The following is a 25,792-nucleotide window of genomic DNA, read 5'->3' as shown; positions in this document are numbered from 1 at the left end:
AAACAGCAGATTGTTTGCCACAGTCCCGCAGGCCCCTTAGGCTCTTTTCATTCTTTTTTCCCAGTGTATTTTCTCTCTGTTGTTCAGATTGGGTAATTTCTGTTGTTTTGTCTTCAAGTTCACTGATTTCTTCCTCTGTTCCCTCTGTTCTGCTGTTGATCCCACCCACTCAGTTTTTCATTTCTGCTATTGTATTTTTCAATTCTAAAGTTTCTACTTGGTTCTTTTTTATATCTTCTATTTCTTCACTGAAACTCTCTATTTCTTTTGCTGAGTCTATTTTGTTTTGTTTCAAGCATGTTTTTAATTGCTCACTGAAGCATTTTTATGATGGCTGCTTTAAAATATTTGTCAGATGATTCTAACATCTCTGTCATTTTGATGTTGGCATCTGCTGGTTGTCTTTTCCCATTCAGTCCGTGATCTTAATGGATTTGGGTATGACAAGTGATTTCTTTTTATTTGAACGTGGAATTTGGGGGTATTATGAGACTTTGGGTCCTACTAAAACCTTCTGTTTTAGCTAGTTTTCTCTTAGGTTGTTCTGGCTGGGAAAGTATGGTGCTGCCTCATTACTGCCAGATGAGGATAGAAATCCACATTCCGCTCTCTGCTCTTTTGGCTTCTGATGGGGAGTGCTCCTCATCACTACTGGGAGGAGGTGGGAGTTTCAGCTTTCCACTAGCCCTGTTGGTATTTCTCTGACTGAGAGACATAGGGGTGCCTTGTTACTGCTTCTCATGTGGCCTTCACTGACATCACAGCATGGGGAGTGGCCTTGTTACAACTGAACAGTGGGGAAAGTCCTGACTCTCCACTAAGCCACTCCTGACATTATTCCAGTGGGAAGGAAAGGGGTATTATATTACTATGGATAGAGGGTATAAGTCCAGGCTCCACTGATTCCATGAACGGGGTCTTATCACTTCCTATAGTGGATGAAATTCTTGCTCTCCTATTTTCCGCTCTCTCTCACCACGCTGGCAGTGACTTACATTTTCCATTCACAATTTATATGACAGCTCCATACGGGTAGATAGCAAGGCTCCTCACTCAACCTTTGCTAGCATTGGTGGGGGAGGGGCACCGTTTTTTCTATGGTGTTTGGTCACAGTAGAGTGGTTTTCAACTGTAAGTTTTCTGTTCTTGCCCGCTGCCCCTTTACTGGTTGTTTGGCTGGAGAAAGCAGCCTTTTGTTGGGGCTTTTTGGGTTTTCTTAGCTTGTTGGCATTTCTAAACTGCTGGCTTCTTTAGCTCCAAGTCTGAAATCTATAAGACAAACAGAAAACTCAGGGAACTCACCACTGTGCTGTTCCTCAGGTTTTGATGTCCGAGCTGGTTTGCTCTCTCCTCTCCACCTTTCAGAGTCTCCTTATATTTGCCTTATCTATAATGTTCAGGGTTTTTCATGGTACTTTCTGCGAAGGATAGGGAAAAGTCCATCGATTTCATCTTCCCAGTAGCAGAAGTCCCTCGTTGGTCATTGTGAAAAATATACAAACCCATGCCCTGGTTAAACCAGAGAGTGGCATATGCATGGGATTCTTGAAAGTGACCAGGTTGACAATCATCTGGGCCAGCTGTTCCGGATGGTCTTCCAAGCAGCTTTTGGGGCTGGGAATCTCCTCTAAGCATGTATTCAGATTGAAGGTTTGATCAACTATTTGAAATAAGCACAATTACTAGGTTCCAGTCTGAGAAAAATCTGGACCATTGACCTCATTTTGTAGATCAGAAAGAGTCACCCCACATTTCAATTGGGAGCTTTGTCTCCATAACCCTCAGTCACCAAGTTCCTGCCTTTGCTAACTGTGCCCAGAATCTATCCTTATCACTGTTTCTGACAGCCAGACTCATGTCCTCCCACTGGCATTTATAATTCCTACTTTGCTTTAGGTGCTGAGAAATTTATAATAAGCTTCAAACCTAATGGTATTTTAATCACATGTCTACACACAGTCTTTATCAATGCAGGTATTTGGAAAGTGTATCCCATGTTTGCCAGGACACTCCAGGTGGAACTGATTTTTGGTTATTAGTGATTCATTGGTAAGTGATAAAAGAAGAAATTTCATCTTCAAAGGCAGAGCTTTAAATAGATCTTAGCCAGTAATAGGTCACCAATACATTGAAAGACCTTGGGTCTTCCCTCTCCATTCCGAACTCATGTGTATTCAGACTCTTCATTAGAAAGAGAGAAAAGATTGCTTTCTGCCTGATCCAGAATATTCATTCTAAAGATGGGGACTTTATCAGTATCAGACTAAGCTGCAAGTGACAGAAAAATCAGTGATTTGTATAAATAAATAAGCAAGATAATAATTTATTTCTCTCTTACATAAAGGTCTGGAAGGGCAGTCCAGAACTAGTAGGTGGCTCTGCACTGAACAGGAACCCATGGTTCCTTCATCTTCTTGGTTTTCCATTCTCAACATATGGCTTTCACAGTGTGGTTCAGGGAGAAGTAGGACATACCCTTTCCCTATTGTGAGACTTCCTCGAAATCATGACTACCCCTTCCCACTGGCTTGATCTATGTCACAGAGCTACAGTTAGTTGCAAGGAAGGTTGGGTAAGGTAGCACTTAGGCTGAGTAGCCAAGTGCCACATAACCATTTGTTCTATTACCAAGAAAGAAAGGGAGAATGAATATTCAAAGCAAATAACAATTCCTGTCACTGGAACTAGCAATGATAAAAATCTATGACACCAACAATGATAAAAATTTGTGATGCTTACTATGACCACCCCAGGTCCTGATTTACCTTCATATGCTGTCATTCCTGAGTAGTTGAGGATTTTCCCATTTGATGACCTCATTTGTCTTTAAGAGTAGGGTCTATAAGGAAACAATCCTTCTCTTCTCTAGCAGCTCGAAATGCGTGTGATCTGACTCACCAGCAGGCTTAATGTTCAAGTTCCAAGAATGATTAATTCTGCCATGGAGTCTGTAGAATAATACAGAATAAATATTATGGCAAAGAGATCACAAGTCCAAGCAAGTAGAATGCCCTTGGCAGGGAAAATATAAACGTTAAAAACAAGTCACGTCTAGTTTGCCAGAGAGCCAGATCAAAAGTGTAGGACACTCCAGTCTCTCTGAAACTAGTAGAGGTTTGAGAGGCCAATCAACTTTTCTGTTAATTTCCCCCCAAAATATGGAAAGATATATCCATAAATTTGGGGCTAGTCATTCTAAAGATTGGTTGATTGTAAGCATATGATGTGAAAACTCATCTGCAAAGCCAAGATTAAAAGTTTATATTTTAGGGTACCCACTTGCTATGGCACCAAGGGATGCAGATGCAGAACTAAGTAACTCTGTCTGAAATTTACCAAAATCAAAAATTATCTGCTCACACTGCTCTACTTTAAAATAAAGTTTTTACCTGTTTACAACCTCTCCCTTCTCTGGAGCTCAGCAATCTGCAGCCTCTCAGGGACACAGCTGAGAAACACATGTCAATGAGAAAATAAAATAGATGTTATATACTTCATGTAATTATAGATTAATGATAGCAAAAAGAAAAAGAAAAAGAAAAAAAAGATGTTATAAGGATTCACATATTTTTTTCCCTAAGGAATTTGAGATAATCCACTGGGTTCTGACTCATAGCCCATGTAGTCTTGCACTACACACAGTTCTAATAAACATGTTATCTGGCTTCTAACTTCCAAGCATATCGGAACTATAGAAGCAGAAAGAGGGCTGTGCAGACTGGCACATGAATGGCAATAGGAAGTGATGATTGTCAACTTGCAAGCAAGAGAGGAGGCAGAAATCTACAAAAGATAGAAAGGTACTCCAATAAATCTGGTTTCCACAGACATTTAATAGGAAGACTTTTCAATACTGTACTGAAATATCCTTGCTAATGCAATAAGGCCAGAAAAAGGAACAGAAGATATACAGATTGGGAAAGAAGACATAAAACTATCTTTGTTTGCAGACATTATCATCTACATAGAAAATCTGAAAAGAATTGACAAAAAAAAACCTCCTGGAACTAAGAAGGGATTAGTGGGAGGGCTGTAGGACACAAGGTTAATATACAAAAGTTAATTGACTTCCTATAATAAAAAACAACACCATTTAGATTACTACCCCCTGAAATAAATGGTTTTGTGTAAATCTAACAAAGTATGTGCAAAACCTACATAAGGAAAACTACAAAACTGATGAATGAAATCAAAGAAAACTAAATAAATGGAGAGAAATCCTATGTTCATGGATAAGAAAACTCAATCTTGTCAAGATGTCATTCTTCCCAACTTGAATCTACAGAGTAATGCAATCCCAATATAAATCCCAGCAAGTTATTCTATGGATATTGACAAACTGACTGAAAAGTTTATATGGAGAGGCAAAATTCCCAGAATAGCCAGCACAATACTGAAGAAGAGCCAAGCTGAAGGGCTACCCAACTTCTAGACTTACTCTAAAGCTACAATAATCAAGGCAGTGTACTGTTTGTGAAAGCACAGAAAAATAGATCAATAGAACATAGTAGAGAACCTAGAAATAGACCCCCATAAATATAGTCAATTTATCTTTGACAAAGGAGTAAAGGCAATACAATGGAGCAAAGATAATTTCTTCAACAAATGATGCTAGAGGAATTGGACTCCACATGCAAAAAATGAATCTAGATATAGACCTTACATCCTTCACAAAAATAAACTCAAAATGGATCATAGGCCTAAATGTAAAATGCAAAACTACAAAATTTCTAGAAGATAACATATGAAAAAGCCTAGATGACTTTGTATATGGTGGTGACTTTTTAGGTAGAACACTAAAGTCAATATCCATGAAAGAAACAAATGATAACCGGGTCTTGATTAAAATAAAAATATTTGCTCTGCAAAAGACATTGTGAAGAGAATTAAATGGCAAGCCACAGACTTGGAGAAAATATTTGCAAAAGATATATCTGATAAAGGACTGTTCTTCAAAGTATACAAATAACTCTTAACATTCAACAGTAAAACAACTCAGTTAAAAATGGACCAAAGACCTTAACAGACACCTCACCAAATAAGATATATAGATAGCCAATAAGTATATGGAAGGATGTTCCACATCATATGTAATCAGGGAAATACAAATTAAAACAATAGGATACCACTAAACACCTAGTTGAATAGCCAAAATATAGAACACTGACAACACCCAACACTGGTGAGGATGTGAAGTGACAAGAACTCAGATTCATTGCTGGTGACAATGCAAATGGTACAGTCACTTTGGAAAACAGTTTGGTGGCCTTTTACAAGTCTCTAAACATACTCCTACCATACAACCCAGCAATTGTAATCCTTGGCATTTACTCAGAGGAGTTGAAAACTTATATACACACAAAACCTACATACACATGGATGTTTATAGCCGTTTTATTCATATTTGCCAAAACTTGGAAACAACCACGCTGTCCTTCAGTAGGTAAATGTGTAAATAAACTCTGGCACATCCAGATAATGGAATATTATTCAGCTAAAAAAGAATATTATTCACATAAAAAGAGACAGGTTATTCACAATCTATGACAAGACGTGGAAGAAATAAAATGAATATTGCTCAGTGAAAGAAGCCAATCTGAAAAGCTACATACTGCATGATCCCAACTACATGACATTCTGGAAAAGGCAAAACTATGGAGACAATATAAAGATCAGTGGTTGCAAGGGTGTGGTGAAGGAACGGCTGAATCGGCAGAGCACAGAGGATTTTTAGGGCAATGAAAATACTCTGTATGATATTATAATGATGGATATATGCTATTATACATTTGTCCAAACCCATACTGTATAACACCAAGAGAGAACCCTAAGATAAACTATGGACTTTGGGTAATTATGATGTGCCAGTGTAGGTTCATCTTTGATAACAAATGCACCACTTTGGTGAGTGATGCTGATAATGGGGGGAGACTAAGTATGTGCATGGGAAGAGGGCACATGGAACTCTCTGTACCTTCCTCTCAATTTTGTTTGAACCATAAACCAGTCTAAAAAAATGAAGACTTTGAAAAAAATGTACATTGTTGAAAGTGATGCATTTGTGAAAAGCAATGTTGTAAAATGGGGTGTCCTGGATGGGCCGCTGGAGACGGACAACTAAGGAAATTGGAGAACTAAGAAATAATCTGATCATTGTCACACATAGTAGTTTCTGATTTGTTCTCTCAGGTAGGCAGGGCTGTGCTCATGACGCTATGGTCATGGAAGAAACCTTCACACGCGCCAGTTGGTTTTCCTGTTCTAGGCCAGGGACAAATCCTTTCTGTGTGGATCATGGACTGATAGCTCTTGGCACATCAGCACTAAATGCCCTCTCCTACTAGTAAAATATTACTTCAAAGCACAGGTACTGTTGATGGTATTTGAGTAGTGGTGCCTTCATATATGAAAGACTGCTTTGTATAACAAAGATTTTTCAAAGAGGGGCAGATGACTCAAAGGAGTAATATTTTATTTAACTTTCTTTAGTAATATCTAAGTGGAAACTGTTGGTCAACTGTCCATGTAATAAATAAACCTTACAAATACTTTTTTGGAAGTCTCTCTTTCTATCCATCACTCCTCATTAAAAATACATCAGAAAGTGAATGGAGCTGGACATGGGTCTTTTGCTGTCATTTAAAAATTATCCTTAATGCTACTCACCTCTTTAAACAAAAATGATGAAAGAAACCTAAAATCATCTCAACAAAATTGGCCTATGTTCCCCAACCACTGATAAAAACCAAACTAAGCAAATTAAAATCTAGTTGCTAGGAGGGGAAATGGAATGAGGTTTGGATTTGGGGAAAATAAATGGTGCATATGTGTTTCCTGATTAAAGAGTTCAAAAAAACCAATCTTGATTCTGACTTAGATTTTGAGAATCGGGGTGTAATTTCCAGTTATGTCTATGGTCTGAAACATTTTTTGCCTCACCAGCCACTTTGAGAATCTAGCGAGAGCTGTGGTCTTCACTCCCAGAAAAATGCACAGAAACACATACATAAAATTTTGCATAATATTGATTGTATTGCCTTAGAAGTGTTTTTCCTTCTTTTCGAGAATCATAAAAAAGTTATGCTTTCCTAATTCGGTTTTTCAAGCAAAAACGAATGGCCATTTCTTGAAAAAAAAAACCAGCAATAAGTAAAAGTTGTGTACATAGTACAAAAAAATTAGTTAATTCTTCAAGTAATTTAATGAAAAAGATGCTGCTCCTTTAGTTTCTTTTGCCTATTTTGTTCTTTTCTAGTGGGGGTGGGGACACCCATGTATTATTTTAAGGTTTCTATTGGTCAGAAGTCCAGGCACAGTAAAGCTGTGTGCAGCTAAAACTGCAGGTGTCATCTAAGGTTTAGGATACCCTTCAAGACCCACTCAGATTGTTGGCAGAATTTCAATTATAGGGTTGAGATCCCCATTTTCTTGCCAGCTGGGCAGCCGGGGAGCACTCTCAGTCCCTGGGTGCTGCCGTAAGTTCCTTGCAACGTGGCCTCCACAGGCAGTTTCCAGCATGGATGTTTGCTTGCTCCAGGCGAGAAGGAGTGTGTGTCTCTGATTTATTAAAGGGCTCAGTCCTTTTTAAGGACTCACCTGATTAGGTCCAGCCTGACTGAATCACTGCCATTTGGAATAGCTCAAAGACAACTGATTAGAAACCCAACCAGAGGAGTGATAGCCTGTCTTATTCACAGGATCTGCTTGCCCGAGGGGGAGATGATACAAACCGTATGTACCATGTGGATCACTTGCTGACCATTCTAGGATTCTGTCTGCCACAGCACTGCCTTCAGGGATTCTTCTTTGGTTTAATAAGAAGTTGTGTAGTTTTTGAAAACAGAAGTCAAACATCATTATCATACAACTGGCTGTAACTTTTGTTTTCATGGAAATGAGGGTTGAACCCCTGACTCACTAAAGTCTGTGGTGGCAAATGGAATCAGTGGCCAGTTAAGGATGGCTTTGGATCAAGAACACCAGGATTCTCTATGACTCTTCAAGTTGAATTCAAGTTACTTCATTTCCTTTGTTCGCAAGTCAATGAAATCATCTTTGGCACTGTCTGCTCACTGCTGTGGTCTGCGTCAACAAGGAAAGGATTACCGATTCACTTTCCACTTGAAGACTGTTTGAACAGAAGTAACACACACGAGTATTCTGAGGGCTTCCAGGTCGCAGAGTTTTCTGACTGCAGAGAAATCAAGAAAACTTGGTCACTCTCATTGCCAGCCTGTGGAAGGATTTGCTTCAGTGATGGAAAATTTGAAGCTTCATTCCTCCAAGTTACTCTCCCAAGTTTATGGGCTTGGCCAGAAAAGCTTGTGGCTTTGTTTAGTTTTGTTTTGTTTTCAGCAGAACCATGTTGTTGACGCCAGGACCTTGAACTGAAAGATTTATCTCATTCAGTATGGCCCAAACTATCTGCCTAATAACTCAAGCTGTGAGCAAACCCCTCCCAGTAGGACTGGCTTTCCTTTTCTTTTTCTCTTACACACTCACACAAACTTCTGCTTCAAGTTTAATAAGCACTTCACGACCTCTTATTCTGTGTGGCTGATAATATTCTGCTACTATTATTTGACAAAATCTCTTGTAAAGATGATGATTCAAGACCCCAGCTTGGAGGATGATGAAGATATTTACTGCTTAGACAAGGCTCTTTGCAGGGTCCTTGACACCAGAGCCTACTGGCCTACATACAGAGCTGCTTTCTTCTAAGGGCGGTGTGGCTACGTTGGTAGCTGGGCACCCAGGGGTGCCTCCTAGAACCTGAGATGGGAGCTCTCTTTCCATGAGAGTTTGCTAGGCAAAGACTTTGCACAATTTTAAAGATGTTAGTAGTATCTATATTTTCAAAAATGGACTCAGAAAATATGTTTTTTTCCCTGATGGCATTGGTCAGTATGGAAACAATGAACACACCCAAAAGGTCAGAGAAATATTTATAGTTTTGTCCTTTTCCATGCCACAGAGAATGTAATCACTTTCAGTTAGTCAAAGATCTGTTTCAAAGTATAAGAATATAACACGTTTTGGAGGGGGTGACATCAACTGAAATATCCCGCTTCAGCTTTCGGCCCCCAAACAGTCAAATTTCAGGGCGTGGGGCTCTGATGTGGTCTCTCCAATTACGTCTTGGGCTTGGCAATGGGATGAACAGTCTTACAGGATGCTTCAAAATAAGGCTGTTGATTTCAGATGAATCCATTTGATAAGATTCTAGTGTTTCCAAAACAGGATTCTTCTCAGGAATCCACACTGCCTGAAATATATTTTAGGATGTAGAAGTGTCAGGGGTCAGCTTCATTTGTCTTAGGTTTGCACTGGCAGAATCCTGCCTCAGCCAAAGCACCAAGACTTGGTATCTGATTGCATTCAGCAATGGAGGTAGACCAGAAGGCATAAAATTTTGTTCATACTCTACTTTCTTTGCTTCAGCATTTCCAATTTAAGCTAGACCTAACAAAAGCAAAAGTGGAAATTGTATTCAAAATGATAGAGTGTATTTTATTTAATTCTCATCAAAGGTAAACTACTTTAGAAGTTGTAAAATGACAATAGTGACAATTGTATATTATTCCCAAACACATACTTAACTGAGCATGTGATAAAGACAGTTTAAGCAAGCAGAAAGTCAACTTTGGAGATTTACACCAGCAAACTACTCCCATTTGCTAATAACCTGTGTAATTAAAGAGCCAATTTTAAAATCTTTTTTGAGTATTCCAAAAAGCTCTGGAAGTTCCTTATTGCTGATGATGAACTGCGAGGTCCATTCCTATAGGTTTAAAAAGAATAATGTAGTTCGCAGTGTTCTCCATTTAAAAATGGTTTATATTGCCAGTATTTTCACAGATACGTGAATAGTAGAAAACAAAGACTAGATGGTACTGAGAGAACTGTGATGTTCTTTCATTTCAGTGCAGACCTCATATGACATGACTAATCAAGAGGCTGAGCATGGCATGGGCACATGGAGAAACAGTCTTGGCTTTTCTTACTTACACTGCCCTGGAACTTTGTTAACTTTCCATTCGTATTAGCGGCAGTGTCATAGGCATAATCTTGCATTTTATTCCTATCGATTCTGATTTACTGCAAATAACTTTATAACCATGGAGATCTAGTCTTGGCCATCTCTTTATCATCAATGAAACTCTCTTTAAGTATAAATTTTGATGTTTTCTGTGATCATCTTGCATAAGTCAAGAGTTGTTTTTCCTTTGCATTATCAGTCTTCTTATAAAATAATACTGAATAAGTTGAGGAAAATGATCTTTTTATCACATCCTGAAGCTATCCTGTCTTTATCATTCCAATGATTGTGAATTTGTGGTTATTGAAATCAACTTGTGAATGCTAAAAAATTGCTTTTACATACAGATGAAATAAACTCCTAAAGGTAAAAGTATTTTTCAGAAAAAATAAAATATTTTCACCTAAGAATGTCAGGTATATTATACTCTTTTCAACTTGTCTTCAATGAATGAAGGTAATCTGTTATCAGTGATTTTACCACAAAAATCAGTACTCACTCTCAAGTTGCAATGTTTTCAAATGTATTTCAACTTTTTCATGCTTTCTGAAAACTTTCAATGCCTCCTAAAAATTTTCAAAGCTATTTTCCATCAGAAATTTTCATAACTGATGTTTTTAAATGGGGGCAACCAATAAGTATAATAGAATATTGCATTCTTTGTAATACCATATTCCAAACATTGAAACAATTCCCTTAAAACTTGCTTTGCAATTCACCTGGGATATTTTCTAGTCTTCAGATAAATTTTGTGTTGATACTTCCCAACATGTAATTTCATGAACTTCTCAGTATATGCAGGATCCCAAGTGGAAGCTGAGTCATTCTCTGGCCAATAGATGAATTCTGATTATTGGTAATGATAAAGATCTCCATTGCATATTACCATCATTGACATCATTCCTCAGTTATATGGAATATTAGCACATTTTATAAATGATAGTAACATACTTTTATTTTGACAATGTTTTAAAATAGCCAGTTCCGAAACAAACACTCACAGAGGCATACATATCTACCACAACTGAAATTTGGTCTTCTGCTAAAGAACAACAGAATGTATGTACCACACCTTACAAAACTGTTCAATTGCTGACAAGAACAAATGGGTCCACATGAGGAGCCAGGCAAAGCATCGACTGCAGCTCAGTGCCAGGACTCACCATCATTTTAAATGAGATGCTCAGTTGTGTCCTGTCATTCAGGCTTTTATCTTTTATAACAAAAAATACCGTAGACTAGATCGCTTGTAAACAACGAAAATTTGTTTTTCACAGTTCTGAAGTTTGGAAAGTCTGAGATCAGGTTGTATCAGTGTCTGGTGAGAACACATTTACTTCCCGGTTCATGGATGGCTAACTTATCCTCATATCCTCACATGGTGGAGAGCTGAGAGGGGAACCAGGCTCTCTCATGGCTCTTAGAAGGGTACTACTTCCTCTCATGAGGTCTCCACCATCAAGACCCCATCTAATCTTAGTTACGTTCCAAAGGCCCCACCTCCTCATGCCATGACATTGGGAGATAAGAGTTTTCACATGTGAATTTTGGGTGGACACAAATATTCAGTCCATAGCATGTCCCTAGCTATTCTTTGTTTTCATTTTTGTCTACATGAAAAATTGAATACTTTTACATTTTTAAAGATAAATAGAACTATGACTTACATTTTATAATTCATATAGCTGGTGTGAGAGGTATAATCACTGTTCCCTCTGGAATGCTGGGTAGGCCCTTGCCCACCACACCCCCCATCTCCACCACTACCCGAGCCTCACCCTACCTTGACATTATATTTATGAATTTCTTCCAGAAACCTAATAATATCCACTTAGGCATAAGCCTAGTTTTTAGTGTATGACATTTTTTATAGAAGCTTAAGTACTTTATTATTCCATAGATGAGAAAGGGAGGCCGTGGTGTTCTCCTTTGAGGTCATTAATCAGAAAGATTTTAAAGTATGCTTCAGTGCATTTGACAATGATTTCAGAGAAGAAATGAAAGGATTACAAAAGGAGCTTGAAAGAAAGGAAGCAGAGCTTACTAGCAAAATAGCAAGTGTCATTTGCCACAGATCTGCTAATAAGTGGCAGGGATATCATAGGAGTCCAGAGAATAGTTTCACAAGCAAGTGAAGTACTCCTTGCAGAATAAAGAACTTTCAAAGATGAGCTTGAGACAGCACGATCCATTTCACATGCAAATCAATGAACCAAAGCTAGTGAAATTGATAGTGCTTTAGGGCTCATAGGAAAATGGAGGAGAAAGGACACTGTTACCAGTTTAAACAGCCATTATTGTCTGCTAATGACATCTCTTTGTAAAATATCATGGGTGTAAGTGAGGACTGGGAACACGGCAACATACATTAGGCCTTACGTCCCCAGGTTCTGAGAAAGAGTTCCAAGCCAGTAGTAGTATGCCTTGCTTCATAAAGTATCAATGGTCCTTTGGGCCTGGGCAGCCATTCCTTGCACAAAGGCTGTGCAGTGACTCTAACCAATAGCTAATGTACATAGTAACCAAAATGAAAAGCAGAGATCTCCAGTATAGACTGAGGATTCATGTTGGAAAATAAAGATTAAAAATGAGGCAAAATAGAAATAAAACATGATATGCTGTGAGATATTACTATAAGCAATAAAACACACTTAAAATATAATTTTAAATGAAATTTTTTTTGTATCATTAAGCTACAATTACATGAAGAACATTATGTCTACTAGGCTTCCCTCTTCACCAAGTCTCCCCCACATGCCCCTTCACAGTCACTGTCCTTCAGCATAATAAGATGCTGTAAAATCACTACTTGTCTTCTCTGGGTTGCACAGCCCTCCCTGTGCCCCCCCACACTATACATGCTAATCATAATGCTCCCTTTCTTTTTCCCTGCCCTTATCCCTCCCTTCCCACCCATCCTCCCCTAGTCTCTTTCCCTTTGGTGACTATTAGTCCATTCCTGGGTTCTGTGATTCTGCTGCTGTTTTGATCCTTCAGTTTTCCTTTGTTCTTATACTCCACATATGAGTAAAACCATTTGGTACTTGTCTTTCTCCGCCTGGCTTATTTCACTGAGCATAATACCCTCTAGCTCCATCCATGTTGTTGCAAATGGTAGGATCTGTTTTTTTCTTATGGCTGAATAATATTCCATTGTGTATATGTACCACATCTTCTTTATCCATTCATCTACTGATGGACATTTAGGTGGCTTCCCTATCTTGGCTGTTGTAAATAGTGCAGTGATAAACATAGGGGTGCATTCTTAGGGTAAATTCCTAGAAGTGGAATTCCTGGGTCAAATGGTATTTCTATTTTGAGCATTTTGATGAACCTCCATACTGCTTTCCACAATGGTTGAACTAATTTACATTCCCACCAGCAGTGTAGGAGGGTTCCCCTTTCTCCACAGCCTCGCCAACACTTGTTGTTGTTTGTCTTTTCGATGATGGTGATCCTTACTGGTGTGAGGTGATATCTCATTGTGGTTTTAATTTGCATTTCTCTGATGACAAGCAATGTGGAACACCTTTTCATGTGTCTGTTAGCCATCTGAATTTCTTCTTTGGAGAACTGTCTATTCAGCTCTTCTGCCCTTTTTTAATTGGATTATTTGCTTTTTGTTTGTTGAGGTGTGTGAGCTCTTTATATATATTTTGGATGTCAACCCTTTATCAGATCTGTCATTTATAAATATATTCTCCCATACTGTAGGGTACCTTTTTGTTCTATTGATGGGGTCCTTTGCTGTACAGAAGCTTTTCAGCTTGATATAGTCCCACTTGTTTATTTTTGCTTTTGTTTCCCTTGCCCAGGGAGATATGTTCATGAAGAAGTCGCTCATGTTTATATCCAAGAGATTTTTGCCTATATTTTTTTCTAAGAGTTTTATGGTTTCATGACTTACATTCAGGTCTTTGATCCATTTCGAATTTACTTTTGTGTATGGGGTTAGACAGTGATCCAGTTTCATTCTCTTACATGTAGCTGTCCAGTTTTGCCAGCACCATCTGTTGAAGAGACTGTCATTTCCCTGGGTTAATGTTTGTAGTCTCTATTCTGTTCCACTGGTCTGTGGCTCTGTTCTTGTGCCAGTACCAAATTGTACTAATTACTGTGGCTTTGTAGTAGAGCTTGAAGTTGCGGAGTGAGATCTCCCCGACTTTATTCTTCCTTCTCAGGATTGCTTTGGCTATTCATGGTCTTTGGTGCTTCCATATGAATTTTTGAACTATTTGTTCCAGTTCATTGAAGAATGTTGTTGGTAATTTGATAGGGATTGCATTGAATCTGTATATTGCTTTGGGCAGGATGGCCATTTTGACGATATTAATTCTTCCTAGCCAGGAGCATGGGATGAGTTTCCATTTGTTGGTGTCCTCCTTAATTTCTCTTAAGAGTGTCTTGTAGTTTTCAGGGTATAGGTCTTTCACTTCCTTAGTTAAGTTTATTCCTAGGTATTTTATTCTTTTTGATGCTATTGTGAATGGAACTGTTTTCCTGATTTCTCTTTCTATTAGTTCATTGTTAGTGTAAAGGAAAGCCACAGATTTCTGTGTGTTTTTTGTATCCTGCAACTTTGCTGAATTCTGATATTAGTTCTAGTAGTTTTGGAGTGGAGTCTTTAGTGTTTTTTATGTACAATATCATGTCATCTGCAAATAGTGACAGTTTGACTTCTTTACCAATCTGGATTCCTTGTATTTCTTTGTTTTGTCTAATTGCCATGGCTAGGACCTCCAGTACTATGTTGAACAACAGTGGGGAGAGTGGGCATCCCTGTCTTGTTCCTGATCTCAGAGGAAAAGCTTTCAGCCTCTCGCTGTTCAGTATGATATTAGCTGTGGGTTTATCATATATGGCCTTTATTATGTTGAGATACTTGCCCTCTATGCCCATTTTGTTGAGAGTTTTTATCATGAATGGATGTTGAATTTTGTCAAATGCTTTTTCAGCATCTATGGAGATGATCATGTGGTTTTTGTCCTTCTTTTTGTTGATGTGGTGGATGATGATGATGGATTTTCAAATGTTGTACCATCCTTGAATCCCTGGGATGAATCCCACTTGGTCATGGTGTATGATCCTTTTGATGTATGTTTGAATTCGGTTTGCTAATATTTTGTTGAGTATTTTTGCATCTACGTTCATCAGGGATATTGGTCTGTAGTTTTCTTTTTTGGTGGGGTCTTTGCCTGGTTTTAGTATTAGGGTGATGTTGGCTTCATAGAATGAGTTTGGGAGTATTCCCTCCTCTTCTATTTTTTGGAAAACTTTAAGGAGAATGGGTATTATGTCTTCTCTGTATGTCTGATAAAATTCTGGGGTAAATCCATCTGGCCCGGGGGTTTTTTTCTTGGGTAGTTTTTTGATTACCACTTCAATTTCGTTACTGATAATTGGTCTGTTTGAATTTTCTGTTTTTTTCTGGGTCATTCTTTGAAGGTTGTATTTTTCTAGGAAGTTGTCCATTTCTCCTAGGTTTTCCAGCTTGTCAGCATATAGGTTTTCATAGTATTCTCTAATATTTCTTTCTATTTCTGTGGGGTCCGTCGTGATTTTTCCTTTCTCATTTCTGATTCTGTTGATGTGTGTTGACTCTCTTTTTCTCTTAATAAGTCTGGCTAGACACTTATCTATTTTGTTCATTTTCTTGAAGAACCAGCTCTTGGTTTCATTGATTTTTTTCTATTGTTTTATTCTTCTCAATTTTATTTATTTCTTCTCTAAGCTTTATTATGTCCCTCTGTCTGCTGACCTTAGGTCTCATTTGTTCTTCTTTTTCCAATTTTGATAATTATGACATTAGACTATTCATTTGGGATTGGTCTTCCTTTTTTAAATATACGTGGATTTCTATATTGTTTCCTCTTAAGACTGCTTTGGTGCGTCCCTAAGAAGTTGGTGCTTTGTGTTGTTGTCATTTGTTTCCATATATTGCTGGATCTCCATTTTAATTTGGTCATTGATCCTTTGATTATTTAGGAGCATGTTGTTAAGCCTCCATGTGTTTGTGAGCCTTTTTGCTTTCTTTGTACAATTTATTTCTAGTTTTATACCTTTGTGGTCTGAAAAGTTGGTTGGTAAGATTTCAATCTTTTGGAATTTATTGAGGCTCTTTGTGGCCTAGTATGTGGTCTATTCTGGAGAATGTTCCATGTTCACTTGAGAAGAATGTGTATCCTGTTGCTTTTGGATGTAGAGTTCTATAGATGTCTATTAGGTCCATCTGTTCTAGTGTCTTGTTCAGTGCCTCTGTGTCCTTACTTATTTTCTGTCTGGTGGATCTGTCCTTTGGAGTGAGTGCTGTGTTAAAGTCTCCCAAAATGAATGCATTGCATTCTATTTCCTCCTTTAAGTCTGTTAGTATTTGTTTCACATATATTGGTTCTCCTGTATTGGGTGCATATATGTTTATAATGGTTATATCCTCTTGTTGGACTGATCCCTTTATCATTATGTAATGTCCTTCTTTATCTCTTGTTACTTTCTTTATTTTGAGGTCTATTTTGTCTGATACTAGTATTGCAACACCTGCTTTTTTCTCCCTGTTGTTTGCATGAAATATCTTTTTCCATCCCTTGACTTTTAGTCTGTGCATGTCTTTGGGTTTGAGGTGAGTCTCTTGTAAGCAGCATATAGATGGGTCTTGCTTTTTTATCCATTCTATTACTCTGTGTCTTTTGATTGGTGCATTCAGTCCATTTACATTTAGGGTGATTATTGAAACATATGTAGTTATTGCCATTGCAGGCTTTAGATTCATGGTTACCAAAGGTTCAAGGTTAGCTTCTTTACTACCTTACTGTCTAACTTAACTCGCTTATTGAGCTATTATAAACACAGTCTGATGATTCTTTATTTCTCTCCCTTCTTATTCCTCCTCCTCCATTCTTCATATGTTGGGTGTTTTGTTCTGTGCTATTTTTAGGAGTGCTCCCATCTAGAGCAGTCCCTCTAAGATACCCTGTAGAGGTGGTTTGTGGGAGGCAAATTCTCTCAACTTTTGCTTGTCTGGGAATTGTTTAATCCCTCCTTCTTATTTAAATGATAATCATGCTGGATACAGTATCCTTGGTTCAAGGCCCTTCTGTTTCATTGCATTAATTATATCATGCCATTCTCTTCTGGCCTGTAAGGTTTCTGTTGAGAACTCTGATGATAGCTGATGGATTTTCCTTTGTTGGTGACCTTTTTTCCCTCTCTGGCTGCCTTTAATACTCTGTCCTTGTCTTTGATCTTTGCCATTTTAATTATTATGTGTCTTGGTGTTGTCCTCTTTGGGTCCCTTCTGTTGGGAATTCTGTGTGCTTCCATAGTCTGAGCAACTATTTCCTCCCCCAGTTTTGGGAAGTTCTCAGCAATTATTTCTTCAAAGACACTTTCTATCCCTTTTTCTCTCTCTTCTTCTTCTGGTACTCCTGTAATGCAGATATTGTTCCTTTTGGATTGTTCACACAGTTCTCTTAATATTGTTTCATTCCTGGAGATCCTTTTATCTCTCTCTGCGTCAGCTTCTGTGTGTACCTGTTCTCTGGTTTCTATTCCATAAATGGCCTCTTACATCTTATCCATTCTGCTTATAAATCCTTCCAGAGATTGTTTCATTTCTGTAATCTCCCTCCGGATGTCATCTCTTAGCTCTTGTATATTTCTCTGCAGCTCTGTCAGCATGTTTATGATTTTTATTTTGAATTCTTTTTCAGGGAGACTGGTTAGGTCTGTCTGTGAAGATCCTCTCTCAGGGGTTGTCTGAACTATTTTGTACTAGACTAAATTTTTTTGCCATTTCATGGTGATAGCGGTGGCTGTAGGCAGGTTGCGGGTGTGTCAGCTGGGAAAAGAAAGTCCTTTCCTGCTTGCTAGATGCCTTGCCCTTCTCTGCTGCCTGTGTCGGTTACCCGCACTCCTGGAGCAGCCACCAGGTTAATACCCTAAGCTGCTGTGGGTGGGGTCTCTGTCAGAGCAGCGTGGAGCCCTGCGGGGAGTGGCAGGCATGCCAGGTGCACTCCTCCTCAATAGTGGTGCCGCTGCCGGGCAGCTGTGTGCCAACAGCGGCCTTTGGGTCTGGCCCGGGCGGCTGTGCATTGGGCTGGGATTCTGGTCGGCTGCTGGGAGCATGACTGCTCCCTCTGGCACTGCTGCAGGTGCATGCAGGCCTCTCCCACGTGGACCTCTCCTGGGCTCCCCTGGTGCCACTGCCTCTGTTACATGTGGGCCGCTCCTGGGCTGTTTGGTCGCTGCTGCATCGGGCTCGCACGAGTCACTCCTGGTCCACTATGGCACCGCTGGCGCACGCAGGCCACTCCCGGTCCCCTCTGCTGCCGCCACCCCTGGCTTGCACTGCCACTCTCCCACTACTGGGCTGGTGTGTTGGGGTCTGTGCCAGTTGGGGGAATGACTGGCAGGCTGCTTAATGCTGTGAAGGGCTTCAGAGCTGCACTGCCTCCCAGAAGTTTAGGGTGCCTAAAGTTCCCCAGGATTCCCAGCTTCTGGCTAAGTGTATGGGATGACTTTGTCCAGCTGTGGGGTCCCTGTCTCTTTAAGACTTGCAAAAAACACTTGCTTTTCTTTTGTCTCAGGGGCGCCAGTTGCAGGGACCTGCCTGCAGGTTTTGCTTCTCTGTTTCTCTAATATCCAGCACCCCGTGCACCTTGTGTCTGCGCTTTGGGTGCGGATTTCTAGAGCTGGTTGTTTAGCAATCCTGGGCTTTCCCTCCCTCCCTGTTCCGACCCCTTTCTTCCTGCCGGGTTCTGGGGTGGGGGAGCATTCAGGTCCCACCTGGCTGTGGCTTGTATTGTACCCCCTTCGTGTGATGTTGAGTTCTTGCAGATGTCGATGTACCCTGGCTGTTGTACTGCATCCACTGGTGTCTCTTTTAGGAATAGTTGTATTTATTGTATTTTCATAAATATATATGTTTTTGGGAGGAGATTTCCACTGAACTACTCCCACCACCATCTTCCCGTGATCCCCATTTTAAATGAATTTTAAAGGTTTGTTGATAGTTAGGGTTGTTTTTTGTTTGTTGTTATAGCATTCAGAAACATTACAGACATTCAAATTATACTTAGAGATTTCCCAAATAAAATTCTTCACCTCAAAAGTACACCTTTTTAAGTCAGAATCACAGTTATCCTTAAGGGTGGCAGAAACTGTAAAGGGCAGGAGGGGGCTTCTGGGGTATTGGTGAGGGTCTGTTGCACCTGGGACTGGTTGCATGGGTGTGTTCCAGTGGTGGGCTGGAGTCTGTAAAAACAACTGTGAGAGGCAATTGTTTTAATTTTCAGCAATTTGTGAGCCTGTTATTAAACACAGTAATTATTAAAAATGAATTATATGAACTTAAATAAATTATATTAAAAAGGATATTTAAAACTTCCTAATTATTTTAGGATATTTTACTATTATCCATGATCTTGAGATTATTTATGTGCATTGTATCTGAATGATGGAAATATATAACATATGTAGACATAGCAGATGTGTTATTGTACATCTCCTCCCAATTCTGCATTCAGTGATGTTGTGTTGGTAATTTGAAATGGGCCATAGTGGCAGATTTCATTTGTACCACAGAAGTCAACAAATGCTACAGGTCAGAGCTTGAGTTTGTTTGTTTGATTTCTACATTTAGGAAAATAATGGAGAAATTTTAATAATGTAAATTAAATTTAAAAGTACATACTAGAACTAATAACTGAATTCAGTAAGGTTTCAGGATATAAAATTAATACACAGAAATCTGTTGCATTCCTATATACTAACAATGAACTAGCAGAAAGAGAAATGAGGAAAACAACTCCATTTAAAATTGCATCAAAAGGAATAAAATACTAACTAAGCATAATAAACCTAACTAAGGAGGTGAAAGGCCTGTATACTCTGAAAACTATGAGACACTCATGTGAGAAATTAAAGGGGACACCAAAAAATGGAAATCTATGCCATGCTCATTGATAGGAAGAATTAATATTTTAAAAATGGCCATCCTGCCCAAAGCAATCTACAGATTCAATGGAATCCCTATCAAAATACCAACAGCATTTTTCAGTGAATTAGAACAAATAGTTCTAAAAGTCATGTGGAACCACAAAAGACACTGAATAACCAAAGCAATCATGAGAAAAAAGAACAAATCTGGGGTTATTATGCTCCCTGACTTCAAGCTCTACTACAAAGCACAGTAATCAAAACAAGTTGGTACTGGCACAAGAAAAGACCTATAGATCAGTGGAACAGACTAAAGGGCCCAGATATAAACCCACACAGATATGGTCAATTAATATATGATAAAAGAGCCATGAATATAAAGTGGGGAAAAGGCAGCTTCTTCTACAACTGGTGTTGGGAAAACTGGACAACTACATGCAAGAGAATGAAACTGGATCACTGTCTAACTCCATACATAAGAGTAAACTCAAAATGGATCAAAGACCTGAATGTAAATCACGAAACTATAAAAATCTTATAAGAAAGCATATGCAAAGATTTCTTGAATATAAGTAAGAGCAATTTTTTCCTGGATACATCTCCTCAGGCAAGGGAAACAAAATAGAAAATGAACAAATGGGACTACAGCAAGCTAAGAAGCTTCTGTACAGCAAAGGATACCATCAGCAGAACAAAAAGGCATCCCACAGTATGGGAGAATATATTCATAAGTGACTCATCTGATAAAGGATTAACATCCAAAATATATAAAGAATTCATATGCCTCAACACCCAAAAACTAAATAACCCAGTTAAAAAGTGGGTGGAGGACCTGAACAGACAGTTCTCCACAGAAGAAATACAAATGGCCAACAGGCACATGAAAAGATGCTCCACATCACTAATCATCAGGGAAATTAAAATCAAAGTCACAATGAGATATCATTCACACCAGTTAGAATGACCAACATCCAAAAGATAAATAATGAATGTTGGCAAGGATGCGGAGGAATGGGGACCCTCCTACACTGTTGGTGGGAATGTAAATTGATGCAACCACTGTGGAAAGCAGTACGGAGGTTCCTCAAAAACTTAAAATAGAAATGCCATTCAACCCAGTAATTTCACTTCTAGGAATTTACCTGAAGAATACAAAAATCCCTGATTAGAAAAGACATATGCACCCCTATATATATTGCTATTTGCATACACTATTTGTAATAGCCAAGATATGGAAGCAACTTAAGTGTCCATAAGTAGATGAATGGATAAAGAAGAGGTGGTACATATACACAATGGAATATTATTCAGCCATAAAAAGAAAAGATCCTCCCATTTGCAGCAAACATGGGTGGAACTAAAGGGTATTATGCTCAGTGAAATAAGCCAGGCAGAGAATGACAAATATCATATGATTTCACTTATTTGTGGAATATAAAAACAAAGCAAAACAGAAGAAACGAAATAGTTGTAGACTCACAGACACTGAGAAGTGACTAATGCTTACCAAAAAGGAGGAACTGGGGCTGATGCAGGCAGCAGGGAGGAGGAGGGGGATAAAAGGGCACAGTAATTTGCAGTCACAGTATAAGTTGATCACTAGGACTGTTGAACCATGGTGATGTACATATGAAACTAACATAAAATTGTATATTGATGATACCTTAATAAAAAAATACTTAAAAGTACATCACATCTCTAGCCATTACATTGTAAATAGCACAGAAAAATGATGGAATATTCTTCTATTTGAAAGCTATTATCCAATTCAGCTAAGCTGCTCACATCATTGACAAATGAGTGAAATTAAGACAGACAGCTTTATAATTTTGCTTTTTTCTTATTCTGTACAAGAATTCAGCAAAAATCCATTTTTCTCCATGATTTCTTCTTTTCTACCCCTTTGTTTCTGTTTTCACTTTCCGTAGCTTTAATTAATGAGATACAGACTTCATTACTCTCACATTTTCCACCTCTCTATTTATTTGTTCTACTTTCTGAGAGATTTCTCCAACTGTATGTTCCAGGCCTTCTATTAAATTTTTAAAATTTGACAATTTTAAATTTCCAAGATTTCTTTCTGGTAATAATTCTGCCATTTTTACAGTGTCTTTCTTGTTTTAAAGGTGCACTTCTTATTTCTCAAGTATTTCTAAATATACAAGTGGATTTTTTTTAAGTTACTATTCTCTGAATTACTTGTCTCTTGTTGGATCACTTTCTCTGTTTAATTTGGTCCTTCCTTTTCTTGTTGAAGCCTTTTTTCCAATGTCTAGTGATCCTTGGTTGCTCATTTATATATAAAAATGAGGCAATAGAAAAACTCATTCATTGGGATCTTGGCTGTGTAGATGGGCTTGTTGAATGGCAGGCTGTTTTCAGTGAGCAGTTGGGGATCAGCCAGTTTTCTTGGGGACTCCAAAATACCAAAATGTGTAGAGGTCTTGTACTGTTACCTAGTTGTCTCTAGGCAGGTTGATGAATTTCCTGTATTTTAACCTTGGCAATTAACACAAGGCAGCTTGATACTCTGTGTCCAAGGGCAGGAAAGGTGACTGTTTTCTATGCAGACTCTGCATTCTGCCACATTTCACTTATGCCCTCTGTTGTACCTGCCATTTTTGAGTCTTTGAGCATGAACCTTTCTGAATTTCTATAGGCAAATCAGCTTCCTCTTCCATTGCAGGCCACCTCTTGTGTATTGCAGGAAACAGTTTCTTACACACTGCTTCATCAATAACTACTCAATTTTCTGCTCTCTGTCTCTAGAAATGTGCAAAAACTCTCATCCATTGATGGCCTCCCTCATTAGTTCACCATCTTGAAACAGAAAGCTCAACTCATTTTTAACTCTGTTTGAGACTTATGCCTCATAAATAGGAATGTTTGCTTTGGCAGGGATAAGAAGAGTTATGGATATGGGGATGTTGTCATTCATTTTTAAGACCTGAGTTAATATTTCTGTAATTATTGGTTCATGCAAGGCCTCTCTTGTTTTCTTATTTTTATTTTTTATTTTGCTATCATTAATTTATAATTTTATGAACATTATAGTTAGTAGACTCCCTTTATTATCAAGTATCCACCACATACCTTAATAAAAAAATACTTAAATACCCCATTACAGTCACTGTCCATCAGCATAGTAAGATGCTCTAGAGGGAGGAGCCAAGATGGTGGTTTGAGTAGGGCAGCAGAAATCTCCTCCCAAAACCATACTTATTTTTGAAAATACAACAAATACAACTATTCCTAAAAGAGAGATAAGAAGATACAGTACAACAGCTAGGCTACATCTACATCTATGAGAACTCAGTACCTCACAAAGGGGGTAAGATACAAGCCGTGGCCCAGCAGGACCCAAACGTTTGCCCCACCCCAGCTCACCAGCAGGAGAGGAGTCGGAGCACAGAGGGAGTGGGAATGAAGGACTGCTAAATAACCAGCCCTAGTAATCTGCACTGGGAGCACAGACACACATTGCATGATGTGCTGGATATTAGGGAAACAGAAAAGTAAAATCTGTGAGCATGTCTCCACAGCTGGCTCCCCTGGGACAAGAAAAGCGAGTGCTTTTTGGAAGTCTTAAAGGGACAGGGACCTCACAGCTGGATGGAATCATCCCGGCACGCTCGGCCCAGCTGGCTGGGAATCCTGAGGAACTCCAGGTGCCCCAGCCCCCTGGGAGGCAGCACAGCTCTGAAATCCCTCAGGGCAATAAATATCCTGCTGTTCATTCCCCTTCCGGCATGGCCCCACTACAGCACATATAAAGTTGTCGGGGGAGGCACGGGGATGGCTGTACAACACAGATAAGACAAGTAGTGATTCTACAGCATCTTACTATGCTGATGGACAATGACTGTAATGGGGTATGTGAGGGGGACTTGGTGATGGGAGGAGTCTATTAAACATAATGTTCCTCATGTAATTGTAGATTAATGATAACAAATTTTAAAAAAAGATGGTATAGATTCACTACTTGTCTTCTCTGTGCTATACTGCCTTCTCTGTGTCTCCCCCCACAACATTATACATGCTAATTGTGATGCTCGTTTTCCCCCCTTATCCCTCCCTTCCCACCCATCCTCCCCAGTCCCTTTCCCTTTGGTAACTGTTAGTCCATTCTTGGGTTCTGTTGCTACTGTTTTGTTCCTTCAGTTTTTGCTTTGTTCTTATACTCCACAGATGAGTGAAATCATTTGATACTTGCCTTTCTCTGCCTGGCTTATTTCACTGAGCATAATACCCTCTAGCTCCATCCATGTTGTTGCAAATGGAAGGATTCGTTTTCTTCTTAACGCTGAATAATCTTCCACTGTGTATATGTACCACATCTTCTTCATCCATTCATCTACTGATGGACACTTAGGTTGCTTCCATATCTTGGCTATTGTAAATAGTGCTGCAATAAACATAGGGGTGCAAATGTCTTTTTCAAACTGGGCTGCTGTATTCTTAGGGTAAATTCCTAGGAGTGGAATTCCTATGTCAAATGGTATTTCTATTTTTAGTTTTTTGAGGAACCTACATAGTGCTTTCCACAATGGTTGAACTATTTTACATTCCCACCAGCAGTGTAGGAGGGTTCCCCTTTCTCCACATCCTCATCAACATTTGTTCTTGTTTGTCTTTTGGATGTTGGCCATCCTAACTGGGGTAAGGTGATATCTCATTGTGGTTTTAATCTGCATTTCTCTGATGATTAGGAATGTGGAGCATCTTTTCATGTGGCTGTTGGCCATCTGAATTTCTTCTCTGGAGAAGTGTCTGTTCAGATCCTGTGCCCATTTTTTAATTGGATTATTTGCTTTTTATTTGTTGAGGTGCATGAGCTCTTTAAATAATTTGAATGTCAACCCCTTATCGGATATGTCATTTATGAATATATTCTCCCGTACTGTAGGATGTCTTTTTGTTCTACTGATGGTGTCCTTTGCTGTACAGAATCTTTTTGGTTTGATATAGTCCCACTTGTTCATTTTTGCTTTTGTTTCCCTTGCCTGGGGAGATATTTTCATGAAGAAGTTCCTCATGTTTATGTCAAAGAGATTTTTGTGTATGTTTTTTTCTAAGAGTTTTATGGTTTCATGACTTATATCAGGTCTTTGATCCATTTTGGGTTTACTTTTGTGTATGGGTTGGACAATAATCCAGTTTCATTCTCTTACATGTAGCTGTCCAGTTTTGTCAACACCAGCTGTTGAAGAGGCTGCCATTTCCCCATTGTATATCCATGGCTCCTTTATCATATATTAATTGACCATATATGCTTAGGTTTATATCTGTGCTCTCTAGTCTGTTCCATTGGTGTATGGGTCTGTTCTTGTGACGCTACCAAATTGTCTTGATTACTGTGGCTTTGTTGTAGAGCTTCAAGTCAGGGAGTGTAATTCCCCCCACTTTATTCTTCTTTCTCAGAATTGCTTTGTCTATTTGGGGTCTTTTATGGTTCCATATGAATTTTAGAGCTATTTGCTCTAGTTCATTGAAGAATGCTGTAGGGATTGCATTGAATCTGTAGATTGCTTTAGGCAGGATCGCCATTTTGACAATATTAATTCTTCCTATTAATGAGCATGGGATGTGTTTCCATTTATTTCTATCTTCTTTAATTTCTCTCATGAGTGTCTTGTAGTTTTCAGAGTATAGGTCTTTCACTTCCTTTGTTAGGTTTATTCCTAAGTATTTTATTCTTTTTGATGCAATTGTGAATGGAATTGTTTTCCTGATTTCTCTTTCTGCTAGTTCATCATTAGTATATAGGAATGCCACAGATTTCTGTGTATTAATTTTGTATCCCAAAAGTTTGCTGAATTT

The 25,792-nt window shown here is 38.8% G+C and overlaps 1 long non-coding RNA gene across 1 annotated transcript in view; it reads right to left on the bottom strand.

Moving 5' to 3' along the window:
• Positions 1 to 3,389: 3,389 nt before the first annotated feature.
• LOC140845501 (uncharacterized) overlaps positions 3,390 to 25,792 on the bottom strand; it is a 53,516-nt gene continuing 31,113 nt past the window's right edge. Inside the window, exon 3 of the long non-coding RNA XR_012124310.1 lies at positions 3,390 to 3,448. This is a non-coding gene — a long non-coding RNA (uncharacterized lncRNA). The remainder of the gene's footprint in view (positions 3,449 to 25,792) is intronic.

Source organism: Manis javanica, chromosome 2 (genome assembly GCF_040802235.1).
Source record: "Manis javanica isolate MJ-LG chromosome 2, MJ_LKY, whole genome shotgun sequence".
In the NCBI taxonomy this organism is placed as follows: domain Eukaryota; kingdom Metazoa; phylum Chordata; class Mammalia; order Pholidota; family Manidae; genus Manis; species Manis javanica.
The sequence above is the reverse complement of the archived record's forward strand: the minus strand, read 5'-3'. Positions and strand labels throughout refer to the sequence as shown.